The 20,234-nt window shown below is 37.7% G+C and overlaps 2 long non-coding RNA genes across 5 annotated transcripts in view; one reads left to right on the top strand and one right to left on the bottom strand.

Moving 5' to 3' along the window:
• Window positions 1-20,234, bottom strand: part of LOC147916058 (uncharacterized) — a 34,715-nt gene that overhangs the window by 6,474 nt on the left and 8,007 nt on the right. Inside the window, exons 1-2 of one of the 4 annotated variants that reach the window (XR_015553385.1) lie at window positions 9,197-11,515; window positions 5,643-8,106 (exon numbers count right to left, since the gene is read on the bottom strand). The exons of 2 other annotated variants lie outside the window; for them this stretch is intronic. This is a non-coding gene — a long non-coding RNA (uncharacterized LOC147916058). Of the gene's footprint in view, window positions 1-5,642; window positions 11,516-20,234 lie in introns of those variants that run through there. One more of the 4 variants, XR_015553383.1, reaches the window with a different exon arrangement.
• The window catches only part of LOC147916059 (uncharacterized), a 68,642-nt gene that overhangs the window by 43,028 nt on the left and 5,380 nt on the right, over window positions 1-20,234 (top strand). The gene's annotated exons all lie outside the window — the stretch shown is intronic.

Raw genomic sequence — 20,234 nt, 5'->3', positions numbered from 1 at the left:
ATAGGTTGCCTGGGCCCCAAGCCAGACCGCTTACATCAGGATCTCAGAGGATGGGGCTCAGACTTCAGTATTTTTTAAAACCTTCCCCAGGTCATAGTAACGTTCAGCAAGGATTGAGAACCACTGAACTAAACCCAGGTTTAAATCTCAACTCTTCCACTTACTAGCTCTATGACTTTGAGCAAGTTACTAAAACTCCCTGAGTCTATTACCATGTCTCTAAGGTGTAGATAAAAATGTCCAACTGCGAGAATCACATTCAGAGTGTGTTCCCACAGCCCCCATCGCCTTCAGAAACACTCGCATAGACCCAGCCGCCAGGTTTGCTCTCCGACAGCCCGCATCCCCTTCACAAATCAGGCCTAGACACAAAGAGGTCAGGGTGTTTATTTTCCTGCCTTCCACCCTGCTAGGTTATCACAATTGTCTTGGGTCCCTCCACCAAAGGCCAAACTACTGCTGGGCAGTCCTCTCCTACCAATAGAGCCATTTTCTCCCTATTCTAGTAACCGCACCCACCCCTAGCCTCTTCCGGTGTAGGGGCCGTACTGGTTTCCTACTCTTTCCATCCTCACGGTCCTTTAGTATGTCTCATTGGTTCTCCCTAACTCTGCCCATACTTTTATAAATAATCCCTTTATTAAAATTCCCCATAAACCCATTTAAGTGTGCCATCTGTAATCCTGCCATATTTGTAATAGGGGCCCAATTGCACTACAGAGAGAGAATAAGAAACAGAAGAGAAAAAGAGTGGAATGTGGGGTTAAATATTTAGAAAAATGTAAACAACAACAATAAAACAAACAAAAAACCCCTCCTCAAGCCTATCTTTACTTGCAAAATACACCCATGGACCCCTAAAAAGCTTGAAAAGTACTCTGAGTATCTATGATTCACTATTTGAATAAAAACAAACCAAATTATATTCCAAGTTTTTCTGTGACTTTGTCTCAGACCATTTTTTTTCTAGTTCATTATTTTCTTTCCTTCACAGCCTCTTGTTCTTTTCATACTGGCAGAAATCATCTAACAGGATTGCTGGAAAGATTAAATGAGATACTCCATGAAAAAACCTACCTCCTGGAAATAGTGTGGTGGAACGGGCTAAGGCTCTCATGCCAAAATGGACCAAAATTTGAATCCCAGTCCTGGTTCTGTAACTAGGACAAATCGCTTATTGCCTCTTAAAGTGGGGTGTGAATTCTTATCTCACTGGGTTGTTGTAAGATGGTACATCATGATAATTATAATAGTTAATATTTATATGTCAGGCAATGTGATAAGGACTTTACATGCACTATTTCATTTAATTCTTACAAAAACCCTAGGAAGTAGGTGCTATTTTTAAATTTTATTTATTTATTTATTTATTTTCTCCCCCAAAGCCCCAGTAGATAGTTGTAAGCCATAGCTGCACATTCTTCTAGTTGCTGCATGTGGGACGCGGCCCCAGCATGGCCGGAGAAGCAGTGCGTCAGTGCGTGCCCAGGATCCGAACCTGGGCCGCCAGCAGCGGAGCACGCGCACTTAAACGCCAAGCCACGGGGCCCACCCAATAGGTGCTATTTTTAATCCTTAATATGAGTAAACTGAGGATCTGGGAGGTTAAGTAATTGCCCGGGGTCAAACAGCTAGTAAATAACAGCATTAGGCAATTATGTATGATGTAAGGTGCCTAGGGTGCATCTTAGGTACATATTAACGATATCCTCTGATATTTTGATAACGATTGATTTTCCTCTCAAAAAAGAAAAATACAAGATGAGTTCAGGAAAATCTAGTGAAGTTTCTAAGCTAAATAATTGCACTACTTGTTTCTTACCCCAATAGTCTAGAACTCCAAGTTTTTCTGTCTGGAACTTAAAAATGGGTATAATGCCCAGTATTTCTACCCTTATGAATTTTGTCAAGAGAAATATATCTACAAAAATATGTATACAAGAATATTCATATAGCTTTATTCTTAATAGTCTAAAACTAGGAACTACCCAAATGTCCATGAACACAAAAATGGAAAAATGAATTGTATATCCATGCAATGGAATACTACTCAGCAATAAAAAAGAATAAACTACTGATAACATATAACATGGATGGATCTCAAAAATATTATACTGAGTGAAAGAAACCAGACTGAAAATGCACCTCCTTGCTCCCATCTAACAAGAGAGAGTGAGGGGCTTGCTATTACTCTCTTAAAAACAGAAAACTTTTGTAGAAGCAACACTCTCTTTGCATCTCTGGCCAGAGTTGGGTTACTTACCTGTTCATGAACCAATTCACTGGTCAGGACGATTTGATTAGTCCTATAGCAATCAGGCACACTCCGGAACTAAGGATAATCTCCCAAAATGCACTGCTGCCACTCAAAGGGGAGGAACAGATTTTGGAGAGGCAACCCTTATGTCCACTAGGGTAGCTGTAGGGGATAAGACTGGAGAGTGAGGGTTAACCCAGATGAGGGAGAACCTTTTATACCAGACTGAGGAATTTGAGTTTAACATAATTAATAGGGAGCAAGAAAGAAACGTAATGAAAGTTATGGTTGTAGTATTGAGAAAAGGGCATTGGATTTGAAGTCACGGTTTCTAAGCCTCACTCTGCTGCTTGTTATCTGCAAGAGCTTTGACGAGTCCCTTGACACCTCAGGGCCACCATTCCTTATCAGTAAAATGAGAATAATAGTGAGCAATTTCAAATATATTGTTATGAGAATTGTAAAACGAAAATGATATATTCTTTTTCATTCATTCAATCTGTATTTATCAAGAATTTATTAAATACCTGCAATAAAATGTAATGATATAATAAAAAATTAGAATAAATGATGCTAAGAATATGAGCCCGTTCAATAAGCCACTGCTAAGCTCCTTACAATCAACATTATTCTCTGACAGTCATTTCTGACTGTGCAACTCTACTTTTACTAAACTGAAAGCCAGCAATCCAAGATTTTGGCATCCTTGAAAGGGGCATTTACTCATGCCTTCATTCACTTAACAAATATATTAGGGGGGAGTATAAAAGTTTGTTCTATCATTATTTAATCCTGCTTCTTGCTTTCAGTGTGCCTGGATTTAGTTATCCAGACAACTTGACCTCCACTCTCGTAGCAGAAACAGTATGCAGAGCAAGCCATCAGCCCTCTTTAGTCCCTCTCCTTTTCCTAGATGACTCAGAATGTCTCCATTAGGTCCACAGAAACTGAAGGGAATCACATTTGTTCTTTGCTATTTTCAGAATTTCATTAGGAAAGAAAATTTGAATGGCAAGCTTGTGCAGTTTTCCTTTAGGACACTATATCCTTCCAAAATTGAGATTATAATTAAATAGAATCTAGCTATTTCCTTTTGATGCTTGAAAAGGTTATTGGTGTTTAGTATTTAGTTATATTTCTTTACAATACAACAGATTGAGGAAAATTTGCTGAAGAGAATGAATTACTAACAAAGCACGAGTTAAAAGTAACCATAAAGGTACACAAAATTTCCAGGTCCCTCGTAATTGAGGAAATCCAAATTAAAACAATAATGAAGCATCTTTTTTCACCAAGTAAATTTACGAAGATGAAAAAGAATGGTAACGCTATGCGAGGGAATTTTCAAATAGAGAAAATAGGTCTTTGTATTTTTATACTTTCGTAACTACAGATTTTCCTGGAGAGCTATAACATTGGTACCAACTTTTTGGAAGGCAATTGGCAGTAAGTAACAAAATTAAAAATATGCATACCCTTTGTCCCAGCAATTCAATTTCCAGAACTATATAATAAGGAATTAATCAGAGATGTGAGTATATTTGCATGTACAGAGTTATTCATTGCAATACTCTTTACAAGTGAAAAAATTATAAACAGTCTAAATATCCAACAATAAAGAATTATAATAATATGTAGTCATTAAAAAATCATGTTGTAGAAGAGTATTTTATAGTAACATTGGGAAATATATACAATATAACAAGTTTTACAAAAAAAAGCCACAAAATTGTGTATAGTAAGAGCCTTATAAAAAATACGCATGCCTGTGAGAGGGGGCATAATGGTGGGATACACACAAAATGGTAACACTGACTATCCTACAGTAGTAGAATTCAAAAAGTTTTTCTTCCCTTCTTTCCTTTTTTTTTGCACATTTTTTAAGTTTTCTGCTATGAATATTTATTTCCCAATAATGAAAAGCAGAAAAAAATTGTTTTTAGAAGAATCTTGTGATTCTTAAGACTTTTGTCAAATTCTCCTTTACCTTAATCCAAAAGTACAAAATAAACAAAGTTTAAAATAAGACAAGATATTATAGAGTTACATCTGACAGTTTACTAGGGTAGGTCCAACTCTTACTACTACCCTCAGTCTCTAGCGTGATTCTTTCAAATTTAACCTGGTTTAACTAGGTGTACCTAGTCTTCCTGTCTCAAGACTCATCTGTATCCTCAAATCCATAGTCCACACTGCTGCCAACATTATCTTCTTAAAATAAGTTATTTGCTTGTTCGTTAAAATGGGTAACATACGCACCTGGTACAAAAATCCAAAATGTAAAATAGCTATTATTTTCTTACCTTTTGATACAAATGGTAGCACACACTTTTTATTAAAATGGATGTAGTCTTTTGTTGATGAATATTAGATCGATGCAATTGCCCATCTTTATATTCCCAACTTGTCTGCTTTACTTTGTTTTAGATATGTTTCTTGTATACAGCACATAGTTGGGTTTTGCATAGTAATTCAGTCAGAGTCCTTTTATTGGCATTAGATGAGACTAACCCACTTACATTTATTAACATGAGAGGTGTGTTTGGTCTTAGTTTTGTTGGCCCATTTTATGTTTTATTATTAATATTTTAATTGCCTTAAAAATATTCTCATTCTATGTGCTGTGATTTTTTTACAGTTTTAGTGTATGTGTTTTTTGCAATAATTGGAAAACTTGATGCTTTTGTTTTAATGGTCGCATTCATAACTATAATTTTGATTTTTTCAATATTTTGTATTTTTCTGTTCTTTATATTTTTTTAGTAGCTAACAGATGGACAGGGTACAAAATTCAAAACATACAAAGAGTATACAGTAAAAAATGTCTTTCTCCTGTCTTCCCAGGCACCCATTTCTCTATCCTAAAGGCAATTATTGCTACAAAATTCTTTATAGCCATAATCCCATACACTTTACTTAATCGTCTGTTTTTAGACAGTGTCAATTACTCCTATTATGAGCAATAGTAAAATAAATACGTTTCTTGGTGCAAGATGCATTTTGACTTAAGATTATTTCAGAGATCTCTCTATATTGATAAACATCTCTAGCCTGTTCCTTTAAACTGCTGTAGAGTATTTCATTGTATGACTGTGTGATGTTTTGTTTAGCCATTCGTCTGTTCCTAGACATCTAGATGGTTCTCAGTGTTCTGCTAGTAAACAATGCTACAATGAACCACTTTGTACATGACTCTGCATGTGTGTTGTTGGTTCTCTAGCGGAGATACAGAAAAAGGGAATTTTGTGAATATTAAGGGATATGCTTTTTATATTTTAATAGATCTGCCACATTGCCCTCCAAGATGTGTGTTTCCCCACACCTTGGCCATCAACCACATATCTTTTGAATATAAGACCCGCTATTCTGTATCCCTAGTGCTTACCACTCTGAAGAGGAGGAATGTCCGAGGCGGGCCTTGAACAGGAGTGGGATTGAGACATGTGGCTGGTGAGGGTAAGGTGGGGAGAGGTCACATTTATTGAGCGCCTTCTGCACGGGCCAGGGCCTGTGCCCACATGCTTTCAGTTCATCTTTATTAGGAATTGTCATTGACTGGAAGAGACTAAGGAGACATGAAGACTAAGTTCAATATGGGATCCTGAATTGGACTGTGAAATAGAAAAAGTGGGAAAACTGGTGAAATCTGATAAAGTCTGTAGTTTAACCAACTAACTAAATAAATAAATGTTTCTTTTTTCTTCCATATCCCCAACATCACCTTAGTTTTGTTAATTATATATTTTTCTTACTGTTTACTCTTATCCTTAAACATATCTATGTATTGACATCCCAGATTCAATGATTTCTTGTATCTCTATCATTAAATGCTGTAACTGTAGTACTTCACCTCATACTTTCTCATGACCTCACCTTCCCAAATTTTGATAGTTACATCATTTCTACATTGTCAAAATTTATAGCTTTTATTTTTCATTCCTCAACGCTTAAATGAGATCTGTTTTAGTCTTAATCCTATGAGTAGGATTCATATTCATACTGTAATTTTTCCATTGAGCTTCTATTTGGCTGAAGTTTGTTTTATAGTAGTTTCTTTAAGAAGGGCTCATAGAAGATAGAGTCCCTGCATTCTTGATTATTCAAAAATATTTGTATGTTGCCTTTATATCTGAACATTGTAGCTAGGTAAAAAATGCTTGAGTCACACTTTCTCTCGCTAGGCTTTGGGAACAAAGCTCCATTGTCTTCTAACATTGAATGTTCTGTAGAACAACCAGAGGCCAGCCTGATATTTTCCGCCTTATAGGTGGCTTAATCCCACCCCAAAAATGCCAAAGATTCTTGCTTCATCTTTGTAGACCAGTAACTTTACTAAGATGTGTATTGCTGTTGAGTAGTCTGTCAAATTTTTCTTGGATAAATGGGTCCTTTCAAATTGCAGATTCAATTCTTCTTCTACTAAATAAATGAATATCTGGAATGTTTTGTTTTTCCTTTTCTGGGACAAGTGCACATTCAAATCTTCTTTTACTCCTGGAAATGTTTCTTAAATATATCTTTAAATATTTTTCCAGAACTCGTTTTTTCAATTCTCTTTTTCACATAACCACTTATGCATATGTTAGCTATCCTTCGTTCTCCATAGCTCTCAATTTCTCTCTGATCCTTCTTAAGTTTGCTCATTTATATTACATTTTGTTTGCTTTTCTCAATGTTAGCCAGATGCTCCTCTGAGCTACTTTTAACGAGACTTTTATTTCTATTATAGTAAATATTTGTTTTCCTCCTTCCCTGAAGTCTGTTAGTTTATATTTCATCTCCTTCTGTTGCCTTGTTATATTTTTCCCGAATATCCTATATTTCTTCTTTGAGCTCTTGTTTTATAGACACAATTGAATCGAGGATTAATTCTTTTGATTTTCAGGTGTTTAATGGTGCTTATGTTTGGCCACAATTTTCAATTGTTTTAAGGTAATACTTATTGGATGAGTGTTTTTTGTCTGCCATTTGTTTTCCTTCTTTCTTCCTTTCTTCTTAGAGGATCTTTGTATGATTACAACTACTATTTGTCACAATCTGTTATAGGTTACAAGTTATAAATTACTCATATTTGGTATTAGTCATCACTGAATGATCAGTTCCTTTTACACCAAATAATTGTAGAAATTTCATGGAAGAGGGATCAAACTTCCGGAGTATCTGGATCCCAATTAGGTTCTTTTGACATAGGGTTTCATGTGAGTGGCGTGTTTTGTTTGTTTGTGGTGGTGGTGGTGTTTGTTTTGTTATTTTGGTATCTACTCTTCCCCAGGCAATCCAGACTGGTAACTTCCGTGCTGCCCATTGTAGAGAGTCTCTCTCCTCCACTCCTCTTCATGGGCAAACTGCTTCTAGCAAACATGGGGGGGCCACGTTTTTCTCTTTGTTCCAAATTGGCCATTGTTGGTTTTGTTCTGCTGACATTCTGAGAGATTTGCACTCCAGTCACTCTCTATTAACACCCAAGCCCATGTTTTACCTTCACAGGATTGCCACCCTACCTCATATATCATGGTCCAGCATTACAGCTGTCTCCTAGTTTATTCAAATATGGAGTTCTCTTTCTATTTATTCTTATTTTCAGGTATTTTTAGAGAGGAGACTGGAGAAAAACTCTCTTCCTATGCCATTTTAAACACAGATATCTTATGATCTTTATAAAACACAGAATGATTGTTGATTCTTTTATTATTGCATAAAAATAGAATGTAAAACCTTGCATATCTTCAAGATGTTTCATAATCAGGCCCCAGCCTATTTCTAGACTTCATCTTCTGCTCCTTCCCCCCAGTACTTTTGCACAAGACAGTTTTATACAAAATCATCCACAGCAAATGTGTTTTCTTCTCCTGAAATTCATAACATATAAAAATTATTAAAGCATGCTAGTCATACCTGATAAATATTATCAAAATAAAAACAGGATTTAGGTATAAGAGAGAAAAGAGTTTACTAAAGGGTGATCAGAGCTGTCACAGAGAGAACATTTGACAAAATAAAGCCAAGTTCTCCCCTAAAGACACTGGAATGTATAAACTGGAAAGTCCTAGATTTTGCATAAAAAACTAAATTTTCTCTTCCTCAAATTCCTCTATTAATCTTGAGATTCCTCTTTTTAGAGGAAATGTTTTTATTGAATTATATCATACATACAGATAAGTACATAAATCATAAGTTTACAGTTCAATGAGTTATCACAAAATGAACCCACATTTGTCATCCCCACCCTTACCAAGAAACAGAACATGACCAGTTCCCAGAAGCCCTACATGGGCCACTTTCCAGTCATTACTCACTCTTTCACTGCAGAGCTCTCCAATATCTTAACTGCTAATCATATAATGTGCCTTCTTTGGGGTTGGGCTTTTTTACTTAACATTTACGTTTGTGCAATTTATCCACATAGCTGTTAATAGAAGTAGTTTTTTCATTTTCTTTCTGCATAGCATTCTATTGTATGAATATATCACAATTGATTTATCCATTGTACCTTTGATGGAAATTTAGATGTTACCAGTTTGGGATTGTTACAAATATGCTGCTCTATACATTATTTTACATGTCTTTTGGTGACTGTATGTACCCATTTCTATTGTGTATACCTGGGAGCAGAGCTACCAAATAATAAAGTCTATCTGCCCAGCTTTTAGTAGATACTACTCCAGTTTTCCAAAGTAGTTGTACTGGCAGATGATTCTGGAAGGATTTTATGCCTGTGGTGATTTGCATCCAGAACTTATATATGTTACTTTTGGCATCATAGCAAACCACACCAAAATGTAGAGGCTTAAAACAGCTATTTTGCTGTTGTTATTCATGATTCTGTAGGCCAGTAATTTGGATGGCTTAACCAAGCAGGTTTTCTGCTAGAGTCACTCGTGTGGCTGCAGTTATCCAGCAGCTCAACTAGGGTCAATGGGATAAAATGTCCTCACTTACATCTTGGCTGAGCCATGTGTCTCCAGCAGGCCATCCTGGGCTTCCCACACAGGGCAGCATTCCAAAAGAATGAGACCTGAAGCTGTGATACTTCCCAAGTCCTAGGCCAGAAAGCCATACAACATCACTTGTACTGCATTCCATAAGTCAAAGCAAGTCACAATGCCAGTCCACATTCAAGGGGGGAACAATAAACTCCACTTCTTGATGGGAAAGCCAGTAAAATATTATACCCATTTTTTTCAAGCTACCATCATCTTCCACCTGGCCACGATTGTTTCTTTTCCTGTCACATGCAAAATATGCTCACGCCCACTCCAGGAACCCCACATATCTCATCCAATTATGGCCTCATGCTCAAAGTCTAAGATCTCAACATCTATCTCAGGTCCAAATGAGGCTCCCTTGGTACATATCCTCAGGTGCAGCTCCGCTCAATCTGGACACCTACACAATGAAAGGCAAGTTTTCCAGCCCCCCAACACCCAAAATATTAGTAAGGCAGGATAACCACAGTAGATACTCCTCTTCAAGAGGAAAGATTGGGAGGGACATAGAAGTCACTGTTTCGCGGCAATTCTGAAATACAGCCAGACATATGTTGCCAGGTTCCCCTAAACCAGAAGTAGAGCAGGTTTCTTGATTACGGTCCAGTGCTGCTCCCTGAGTATGGAATCATCCAGTCCATTTCTCTAGCGGCTCTACACTTTGGGCTCTTGGCTCAGCCTTCTGAGATAACTTCTTTTTTGATCAAAAATAGCCTATTTTGCAGCTGAGTAGCTCTCTCAGTTTGCCTCCTACCTATGAAGAGTTGGGAGCCCAGAAGCCATTTTTCATTTTGAACTGTGTCTGTTCCTTTTAGTCTAAGCTGGCAATGCTTTTGCCAGCAACGCCTTTGTTAAAATTTTGTGGATTTCTTATGACTCTGAATCAGGTCTACTCAATGGGGCAAAAGTCACATTTACAATTCTTTTTGAGACAGATCTCTCTCTATTTGGGGTCACAACTCAGGCAGCAGTGGGAGAATGCTTTTCTGTTTACTGAGAGAGTCTAGCTGGCACTGCCTTAAATCTTTCAATGATCTTAAGTATGACATTACAGCCATACACTTAATTTGGACTTTGACCCCAAGCTTCATTTCATTTTGAGAATCTTTCATTGGCTGTGGACACTGGGAATAAGAAACAATTTTTATTTTCTAGCCCAGCAAATCTTAGATCCTTCATATTTTCTGTAAATTCTGCCTGCAAATTAAACAGTTGCATTTTGACCTCATCTGTCTCTTGCTATATCTTATCATATGCATTTAGGAGCAACAAACTGACACTTTCAACATTCTGCCTGGTGATTTCTTTAGCCAAATCCAAAATTTTATTAGTAGCATTTCCTATCTTCCAAGTTATTATAGACAACAGTTTTGCAAATTGTTATGCCACTACATAATGCTGCTCGCCGTTCACCTTGTTTACTGGAGGAGTTTCCTCGCTGCTTTCCCAGTGTCCACCAACGGTTGGTTTGCCACTAATCCAGCCTTCACTAAAAGTGTTCTTATCACTATCTGCTCTTTTTCTGGAACAGGATTGTTTATTCAGATGGTAACCTTGAGAGACGGGGTAATATCTCCCTCCGGACAAGGAGTAGGCTTGCTTACTGCCTGCTCTCATAGTGGTGGATTCCCCAAGCTCGGTGTTTCTCAGCTGCATCTCAAACCCACTATGTGGACAGCACTCATCTGGGCCATAGTTCATCGGCCCCATAAGACTCAAGGGGCAAAGAGAACCACAGCAAATATGCTGATGTTCATGCTGCTGGCTCTGCCATGACTAATCAAGTCCTTTATCTTAGCCCCAGGAACCTTGTCTATTGCCAGCATTCATGAAACAGTGACAGGCTCACTTACTAGCTTGTAAGTAGGGAAAAATCAAATCCCAGATCTAACAGTCTCCAAGCCCAGAAGGCATTCTCAGTTTAATTTTCAGTAAACCTTGAGTTAACACTACCCGAATCTGGCCACGACTTGAAAAAAGTCTCACTTTCCAAAGATAAAATTGGGGGCAAATTTTTTTTTTCAAAATTCAGAATGGTATCAGAATTCAGAAATTGAAGCAAATTCTGGGCTCGTGTTACGGTATGTCTCCAGAGCTGGCCTAGCTTCAGATCAAGTGAAATATGGCAGCATTGTTGAAAACTGTGTATTCTCTTCAAGAAAATTTTATCTTTGGGGCCATTTATCAATCTAGTAACAAAAATTCCAACAACTGGCCAACTTCAACGGTTTACATAATTTCTAAACAAATGTAGTAATCTTTGTGTGATTCCCAACCATGTCTGTCTTACAAAATAATAACTCAAAGGAAGAGCAGGGATATTAGAAGGTAAAAAAAGGATAAATAACATTCATATAAGAAAGACAAATATCATATGATCTCACTTGTATGTGGAATCTAAAAAGTTGAATTCATATAAACAGAGAGTAAATTGGTGGTGCCAAGAGCTGGGTGGGTAGGGGGAAGGGGTGATGTTGGTCAAAGGGTACAAACTTCCAGTTACAAGATGCATAAGTTCTAGGGATCTAACGTACAGCATGAGGACTATAGTTAACAATACTGCAATGTATACTGGAAAGTTGCTAAGGGAGTAGATCTTGTAAGTGTTTTCACCACAAGAAAAAAACAGTTAACTATGTGAGGTCATGGATGTGTTAACTAACGTTATTGCGGTAATGGTTTCACAATATACAGTCACATGTCACTTAAGGAGGGGGATACATTCTGAGAAATGCTGTTGTTAGGTGATTTTGTTGTTAGGTGATATTGTTAGGTAATTTCCTCGTGTGCGAACATCATAGCGTGTACTTATACAAGCCTAGATGGTATAGCCTACTACACATCTAGGCTCTATGGTACTGATCTTACTGGACTACCATCATATATGCGGTCCGTCATTGACCGAAACGTCGTGATGTGGCGCATGACTGTATATGTATATCAAATCATCACTTTGCACACCTTACATTTACACAATGTCGTATGTCAATTATACCTCAATAAAGCTGGGAAAAAAAATTCATACAGCACCCAGTATATGCCAAGGAACTGTAAAAAGTACTTTGCTGACATTTATGTGAAACCTTATTGTAACTGTTGTTGTTGTTTTAATTTTCTAAGAAATAGCACAGCTTAGTGCCTAAGAACACAGGGTCTGGAACCAGACCACCTGGGTTCACAGCTTAGCTTGCTGGTAATTAGCTCTGAAACAAGGGGTAAGTTACTCAGCTTATCTATGCCTTTGTTTCCTCATCTGTAAAATGGGAATATTGGCTCCTATTTCATTGGGTTGTTGTGTTATTTGAGTTAAAAGGGTTAACACATGTAAAATGCTTGTAACAGTGCTGCTTAATTTCAATGAATAGTATCTAGGTCAAAGACAGTAGGTGAGCGAAGAGGACGAGAGAAAAAATTGTTACACCACGCAGGAGCAAGAATGACCAATTGCAGTACACTCTTAAAATTCCAAGAGACTGGGATGAAGAACTAACATACCCTGAATGCTTGAATTTCTGAATAAGTATAAATTGGCTCCAGAAACTTCTTTTTTTTTTTTTTTGCTTCAACATCTTTCTAAAATATAGGCATCTAATTTCTTTGATCTTGGACTTCTAGCCTCCAGAACTATGAGACAATACATTTCTGTTGTTTAAGCCCCCCAGTCTGCAGTACTCTGTTATGAATGTTCCCCGTGCAGTACATGAAACTCCTATGCCACGCTTATGAGTAATGAATTTTCTTTTCCGTGTTTGAATTATTCCATGTCAGTCTGTTTTGGAAGGAGATTTGTTTTTTGGAGTCTGTTTTACACTGAGGTGCTGTGGTCAGGTGAAAATACATAAGCTTCACACTCGGGCACACCTGTTCCCTACCCTACCTGCCACTAGCCAGGTTACTCCAGTGCCTTACTCGTGGTTGTCCTATTTTTGAAAATGGATGTAGAGGAATAACAGAGTTGTGTAGCGAGGATACAGGCAATTTTAAAGTAACCACTACCTAAGTCAGAAGAAAGAACATCGTCCTGCTCCAGTGATGTTCAACATCACTAGCCACTAAGGAAATGCAAACTAGGACGATGACGATCTATCACTACACACCTATCAAAACAGCTCAAATTAAAAATAGTGGCAATACCAAATGCTGGCAAAGATGCAGAGAAACTGGATTCTCACACATTGCTGGTGGGAATGTAAAATGGTACAGCCACTCTGGAAAACACTTTCGTGGTTTCTTATAAAACTAAACATACCATTACCATACAAGCCAGCAACTGCACTCCTGGACATTATCTCAGAGAAGTGAAAACTTATGTCCACACAAAAATATGTACACAAATTGTTCATAGCAGCTTTCTTTGTTTTTTTTTTGTGTGTGTGTGTGTGTAAGGAAGATCAGCCCTGAGCTAACATCCATGCCAATCCTCCTCTTTTTGCTGAGGAAGACCGGCCCTGAGCTAACATCTATTGCCAATCCTCCTCCTTTTTTTCCCTTTTTCTCCCCAAAGCCCCAGTAGATAGTTGTATGTCATAGTTGCATGTCATAGTTGCACATCCTTCTACTTGCTGTATGTGGGACGCCGCCTCAGCATGGCCAGACAGGCAGTGCGTCGGTGCGTGCCTGGGATCCGAACCCGGGCCGCCAGTAGTAGAGCACGCGCACTTAACCGCTAAGCCACAGGGCTGGCCCCACAGCTTTCTTTGTAATAGCAAAAATCTGGAAACAACTAAAATGTCCTTGAACAGGTGAATGGCCAAACTGTGGTACATCTATAAAGTGAAATACTACCAGGCAATAAAAAGGAGTAAACTATTCATACATACAACAATGTGGGTAGATCTCAAGGGCATTATGCTGATGGAAAAAGGCCGATCTCAAAAGGTCACATGTTATACAATTCCATTTATGTAACATTCTTGAAATGATGAAATTATAGAGATGGAAAATAGATGCTGGTTGCCAAGGACTATGGATGGTGGGGAGAGGATGTGGGTGGTGACTATAAAGGGACAGCACAGGGACATCTTTGTGGTGACAGATTAGTTCTGTATGATGTTGGCGGTGGTGGATACTCAAAACTACACATGTGATAAAATGCTGTAGAACTACATACCTACATTGTACCAGTGTCAATTTGTACTATAATTATTTAAGATGTAACAATTAGGGGAAACTTGGTGAGGGTACTCAGGACCTCCTGTACTATCTGTGAATCTATAATTATTTTGAAATATATATTTTTTTAATTCTAAAGTAGCCCCACCTAAGTCAGAAGATAGGACAGTGCTCCCACTCCAGAAATCCCTGGCCCCACACACACTCCTCCCCACCCATCAATTCTTGCTTTTTGTTATATATTTGCCATCTACACATGCTTCCCTAAAAATATAGTATATTTTTGCCTAATTTAAACATTATACAAATGGAAACAATCATCTGAAATATTTGAATCTGGCTTTTTTCACTACACATCATGTTTGTGAATTTCACCCATAATGTGTTTGGCTGTAGTCCTGTATTCCATTAAATGAATATGCCAAAATTTATTTGTCCACTATATTGCAGATGATTTTGGGGGTTGTTTCTAGTTTGGGGCTATGAGCAATGCCATCATAAACATTATTGTACCCTGGTGCACATGTGCAGGCATTTTTCTATGGAACATGCCCGTGAAAGAAACTGCTGGGTCATGGGGTACATTTATTTTCAACTATACAAGAGAATAGTAAACTATCTTCCAAAGGGTTGCACCACTTTTCCATCAGCTGTGTAGGTGAGTTCTTGTCGCTCTTTTTTCAGTATTGAAAGATTTTAGCCATCCTGGTGGGTATGTAATTGTGTCTCATAGCTTTCACTTGCATTTCCTTGACTATCTTTTGGGTGAGCATTGTTTCATTTATTGGCCATTTGGATTTTTTCTGTTGGGAAGCGTCTGCTCAGGTTTTTGCCCATTTTCTATTGGGTAGTGCATCTTTTCCTCCAGATTTGTAGGAATTCTTATAAATTCGGGATACTAACACTTTGCGGCTTGTCTTTTTTCTCTCCTTGCTGTTCTCCTTTCCCTGATTCAGCATGCGTGATGCTCCCCTTTTCAGTCAAAGGCATCCATTACCTCAGGTAAAAAGAAAATCAGTAATAGAAATATATAGAAAAATAAACAGTCAGTGTTAGTTTTTAATGTCCTAAGTAGATTCTTTAAAACCATATCTGGGGCCAGCCCCGTGGCTTAGAGGTTAAGTGTGCACGCTCCACTACTGGCAGCCTGGGCTCGGATCCCAGGCGCGCACTAACGCACCGCTTGTCCAGCCATGCTGAGGCAGCGTCCCACATACAGCAACTAGAAGGATGTGCAACTATGACATACAACTATCTACTGGGGCTTTGGGGAGAAAAAGAGAAAAAAAGGAGGAGGATTGGCAATAGATGTTAGCTCAGGGCCGGTCTCCCTCAGCAAAAAGAGGAGGATTGGCATGGATGTTAGCTCAGGGCTGATCTTCCTCAGACACACACACAAAAAAACCATATTAGTTCCACCTATGTTCATAGCAGTATTATACACAATAGCCAAAAGGTGGAAGCAACCCAAGTGTCCATCGATGATGAATGGGTAAATAAAATGTAGTACACATATATAACGGAATATAACTCAGCTGTAAAAAGGAAGGAAATTCTGACACATGCTACAACATGGATAAACCTTGAAGATGTTATGCTAAGTGAAATAAGCCAGTCACAAAAGGACAAATACTCTATTATTCCACTTATATGAACTACCTAAAATAGTCAAAATCACAGAGACAGAAAGTAGAATGGTGGTTGCCAGGGGATGGGGAGAGAGGGAAATGGGGAGTTATTGTTTAATGGGTATGGAATTTCAGTTTGGGAAGATGAAAATAGTTCTGGAGATAGATGGCGGTGATGGTTACACAACAATGTGAATGTATTTAATGCCACAGAACTATACACTTAAAAATGGTGAAAATGGTAAATTTTATGTTATGTATATTTTATCACAATAAAAAACCATATTAGTGCAATCATTTTAAAAAGGACCTTTGATTAATATAGAAAGAATATCTGTGCACTGAAAAAATTAGAAAAAATAGACATGCAAAAATAAATAAATAAAATTTTTACATTTCCACCATCCAGAGACCCTCAATGTAACATTTAATGTAGAGTCTTCTAGATTTGAAAACGACCTTATACTGTACATATGTTTTGTCATCTCTTTTAGTGAGTACATGATCTCTACCTTTCTACATTCAAATTTTTCCAATTGACCTAACAATGTAGCAATTGTTTTAAAAGCCAAAACCTAGTTTTTCCCTTTTTTTTTTTTTTTTTTTGAAAGAGTCAAAAAGCAAAGCTCTGAAGAGGCCTTTCAAGTTTGTCCTTAAACAAGAGCTCAGAAGGAAGTTAGACCACCTGGTGGAGGATGAGAAAACTGGGAAGGGTTGAAAAGGAAAGAAGAGGGGTCCCCCACTCATGGAGCTTCCTCTCCTCAAGGAAGAGAGTCACCTCAGGACTGCCTGGCCCCTGTCCAGATGAACACCTTTAATCCTGGGAACCGAAAGTGGGCTGGGACCTTGGCCAAACCTAGTGACCGCCACTGCCATTCGTGAGCACTTCTTGTGCTGTGCTAAGAAGTTGGAGTGGTTTTGCTGTGGGCCTCCCAGCAACAGCGAGCAATGTGCCAAGTGACCCTCAGTAGAAGGGACACCTATCAGCAGCTTCAGAATTTGCACAGAGCCCAGCACACATGTATATGTCCCTGAATGCATCCCAATTCTTGAGCAAAGTACCACCTATCTCCTAGGGTTGTTTTAAGGATGCAGTAACACACCTGAAAGCATCAGGAACAAAGTCAATCTCAGCTCTATGGATGTTCATTTTCCTTCCTCTTAGGAATCTCTAACTCCAATTATACGATAATTGGCATAGCGCCATTGTCACCTGTACAAAGCATCCTAATTGCTGATAACTCAATAGCTTACAAAAGAGAAAAAAGAAACACCACTAACCACATGGTATGTCTGTAAGTAATGAGGTTGATTCTCCCAAAAGATGGTAAGCTGACTCTGAACAAAATTCCCAACAGAGGAATGCTTATACCATTTTGAGCAACAGTGCCATCACTAGAAAACGCATAGTCACCCTACTTTGAAGATCAGCACTCACTTAGGTGTGTAAACTCTTGTGTCTGTTATTCAGTTTTCTAAGTCTTATTATCATGTAATTGACCTCATGAATATTATGAGTTATTTGTCATTGCCTAAGATGTTTTAAATTAGCTTTAGGATTCTCAGAAATCAGTAGATCCACAAAAAATTCCACCTGGACTGCAAAATTGTCATTGTCATATTTACATTTAGCAGTTTATCCTCTTCCATTACCAGGCAACAAATAACATCAGTATTTACTGAGTAAACACCAGTTACATGCATTGTTATAGGCATCGGGGTGTTACAAAGGGCAAATTAGACATGGTCCCTTGACTTCTGGTTTCTGAGATCTGACCAGAAAGATAAGACAACTTAACAGTGAAATCCATAGGGATGTGGAGGAAGGGTCAACTAGAAATACGCTTAATAATATTTACAATTAATATAGGCTTTTATAAGGCCAAATTTGAAAGGAAAATATTTTATTAATTTTTTTACATTCTTCTTAGCTTTGTTCACAACTATCATGATCTTCCTTAAGCTTTTATTTTCATGTTTGCTTTAAATTTTACTATGCCATATTCAAGACATTTTAATAGGAGAAGATAAGACCAAACTGAAATGGATTAAAAAAAAAAAAACGACGTGACATAAATTTTCTTCCAAGGAAAGAAGTCTTTCAATGATAGCATTTTGTTTTGAACTAAATATAAACTATTGTTAAAATCTCTGCATTACAATATCTTTGTATTACAATCTTTGCATTACAATCATTCAACAGGAACATTTCTTAGAGGGAGGTATGCAGGTTATATGCTGTCCACTTTACATAAATGAAAATGTACAGGATACACCATGTGACTTCTCCAAATTCTCACCATGGGTCATAAAAGCAGAAATTGAATCTCCTGACTCTTAGTCTTTTGCTGTGTCCACTTCACGCTGTGTTCACTGATTTTAAACCTTGGCTACCTCAATCCATTTCCAGATTCTTTTCATAAATGATTAGAGTTATGCCTACAATGGCTCGAGAAAATATCTTTATTTTATATGTTCATGGTTTCTCAAAGGATATTGACATTCTTCACAGAACCTCAGAGCTGGAAGGGGTCTTTGAGATCTAGTCCAACACTCTAATTTATAGATGAAGAGTCTGAGGCCCAGGGTGGTTAAGAAGCCAAGAGAGGCAGAAAGATGAACAACAGTGTAAAAATGGATCCTGTGAGAAAAGGTTAAAGGCACTACTGACATTGTTTCCTCTAAACAGCTAATTTAATAATGACCTCTGAGTGTTAGAAGAATTATGATTCAGCAAGTTTAATAAGGAAGTTTTTTACTTCTCTCTATCTCTACCAAAAACAAAACAAGAGGGAGTGAGTTTTAATTAGAGTGAGCAAAAACAATGAGGCTAAATACAAAAAAAGAATTTTCTGGCAGCCAGGATAATCAAAAGCTAAGATAGGAAACCTACAGATATAATTAACATACCATACAATTCACTCATTTAAAGTGTACAATTCAATGGCTTTTAGTATACTCATAGTTGTACAACCACAAACATAATCCATTTTAGAACATTTTCATCAACTCAAAAAAATCCCATACCCTTAGCTATCACTCCCTGTCCCCCTATAACCCAGCCCTAGGCAACCACTAATCTACTTCATATCTATAGAATGGCCTATTCTGAACATTTCAGGTAAATGGAATCATATAATATGTGCTCTTTTGTGACTGTCCTCCTTCCTTAGCATAATGTTTTCAAAGTTAATCCATGTTGTAGCATGTGTCAGTACTTTTTTCCTTTTTATTGCCAAATGATACTCCATTATATCGATATACCACATTTTGTTTATCCATTTGTCAGTTGATAGACATTTGGATTGTTTCAACCTTTTGGCTTTTATGAATAATGCTGCTACGAATATTCATGTGCAAGTTCTTGTGTGGACATATGTTTTTGTTTCTTTTGGGTATACACCTAGAAGTAGAATTGCTGAGTCAAATGGTAACTCTATATATAACTCTTCGAGAAACTGTCAGACTGTTTTCCAAATTGGCTGCACCATTTTACATTCCCACCAGGAGTATAAGAGGGTTCCAACTTCTCCACATTCTCGCCAACATTGTTATTATGACTTTTTGATTACAGCCATTTTAGTGGGTGAAGTGGTATCTCATTGTGGTTTTGATTTGCATTTCTCTGATAACTAATGAGGTTGAACATCTTTTCATGTACTTAATGGTTATTTGTATATCTTCTTTGGAGAAATGTCTATTCAGATCCTTTGCCCACGAAAAACTGCCTTTTGAAAGGTCATGTGCAGGTTAGATTCTTAATCTTTGGGTTGCTTCAGGTCTAGTCCACTATTATATGAATTACATGAGTCCTAATCGAATGAATTCAAATTCTTCCAATCCTTTCTAGTTCCATGAATCTACAGTTCGAAAGAATTTTCCTATCTCAAGTTGGATTTTCATAGAATGGAAGCTGAAGATAATATACTACAAAACGTCCCCACACTTCCTACAGAGATAAACTTTTGAGTAGAGGTTCTATGGAGATGCATTTCAGGAAGGTCCATTGAGTGATAAGTCCTGCAAAACAGGCTCTCCATATTGGTGCAAAAACTGGAACAGAAAGGAGCCAGTGAACAAATGTGCTTCATTTCCTGTGGCACTTTTGAAATTATTGCCTGAAAAAGTAAACCCAGTTTTTGTCTGAATTACCTTATGGGATGGTCCATCTTCAACCCCAGCTAAGAGCATAGGTGAGCTGTTTCACTAAACGTATGATGTAGCATGAAAATACGCATCCCAAGAAAAGCA

This window comes from Ceratotherium simum, chromosome 10 (genome assembly GCF_057802395.1).
Source record: "Ceratotherium simum simum isolate JZ-2026a chromosome 10, ASM5780239v1, whole genome shotgun sequence".
NCBI lineage: Eukaryota > Metazoa > Chordata > Mammalia > Perissodactyla > Rhinocerotidae > Ceratotherium > Ceratotherium simum.
The sequence above is the reverse complement of the archived record's forward strand: the minus strand, read 5'-3'. Positions and strand labels throughout refer to the sequence as shown.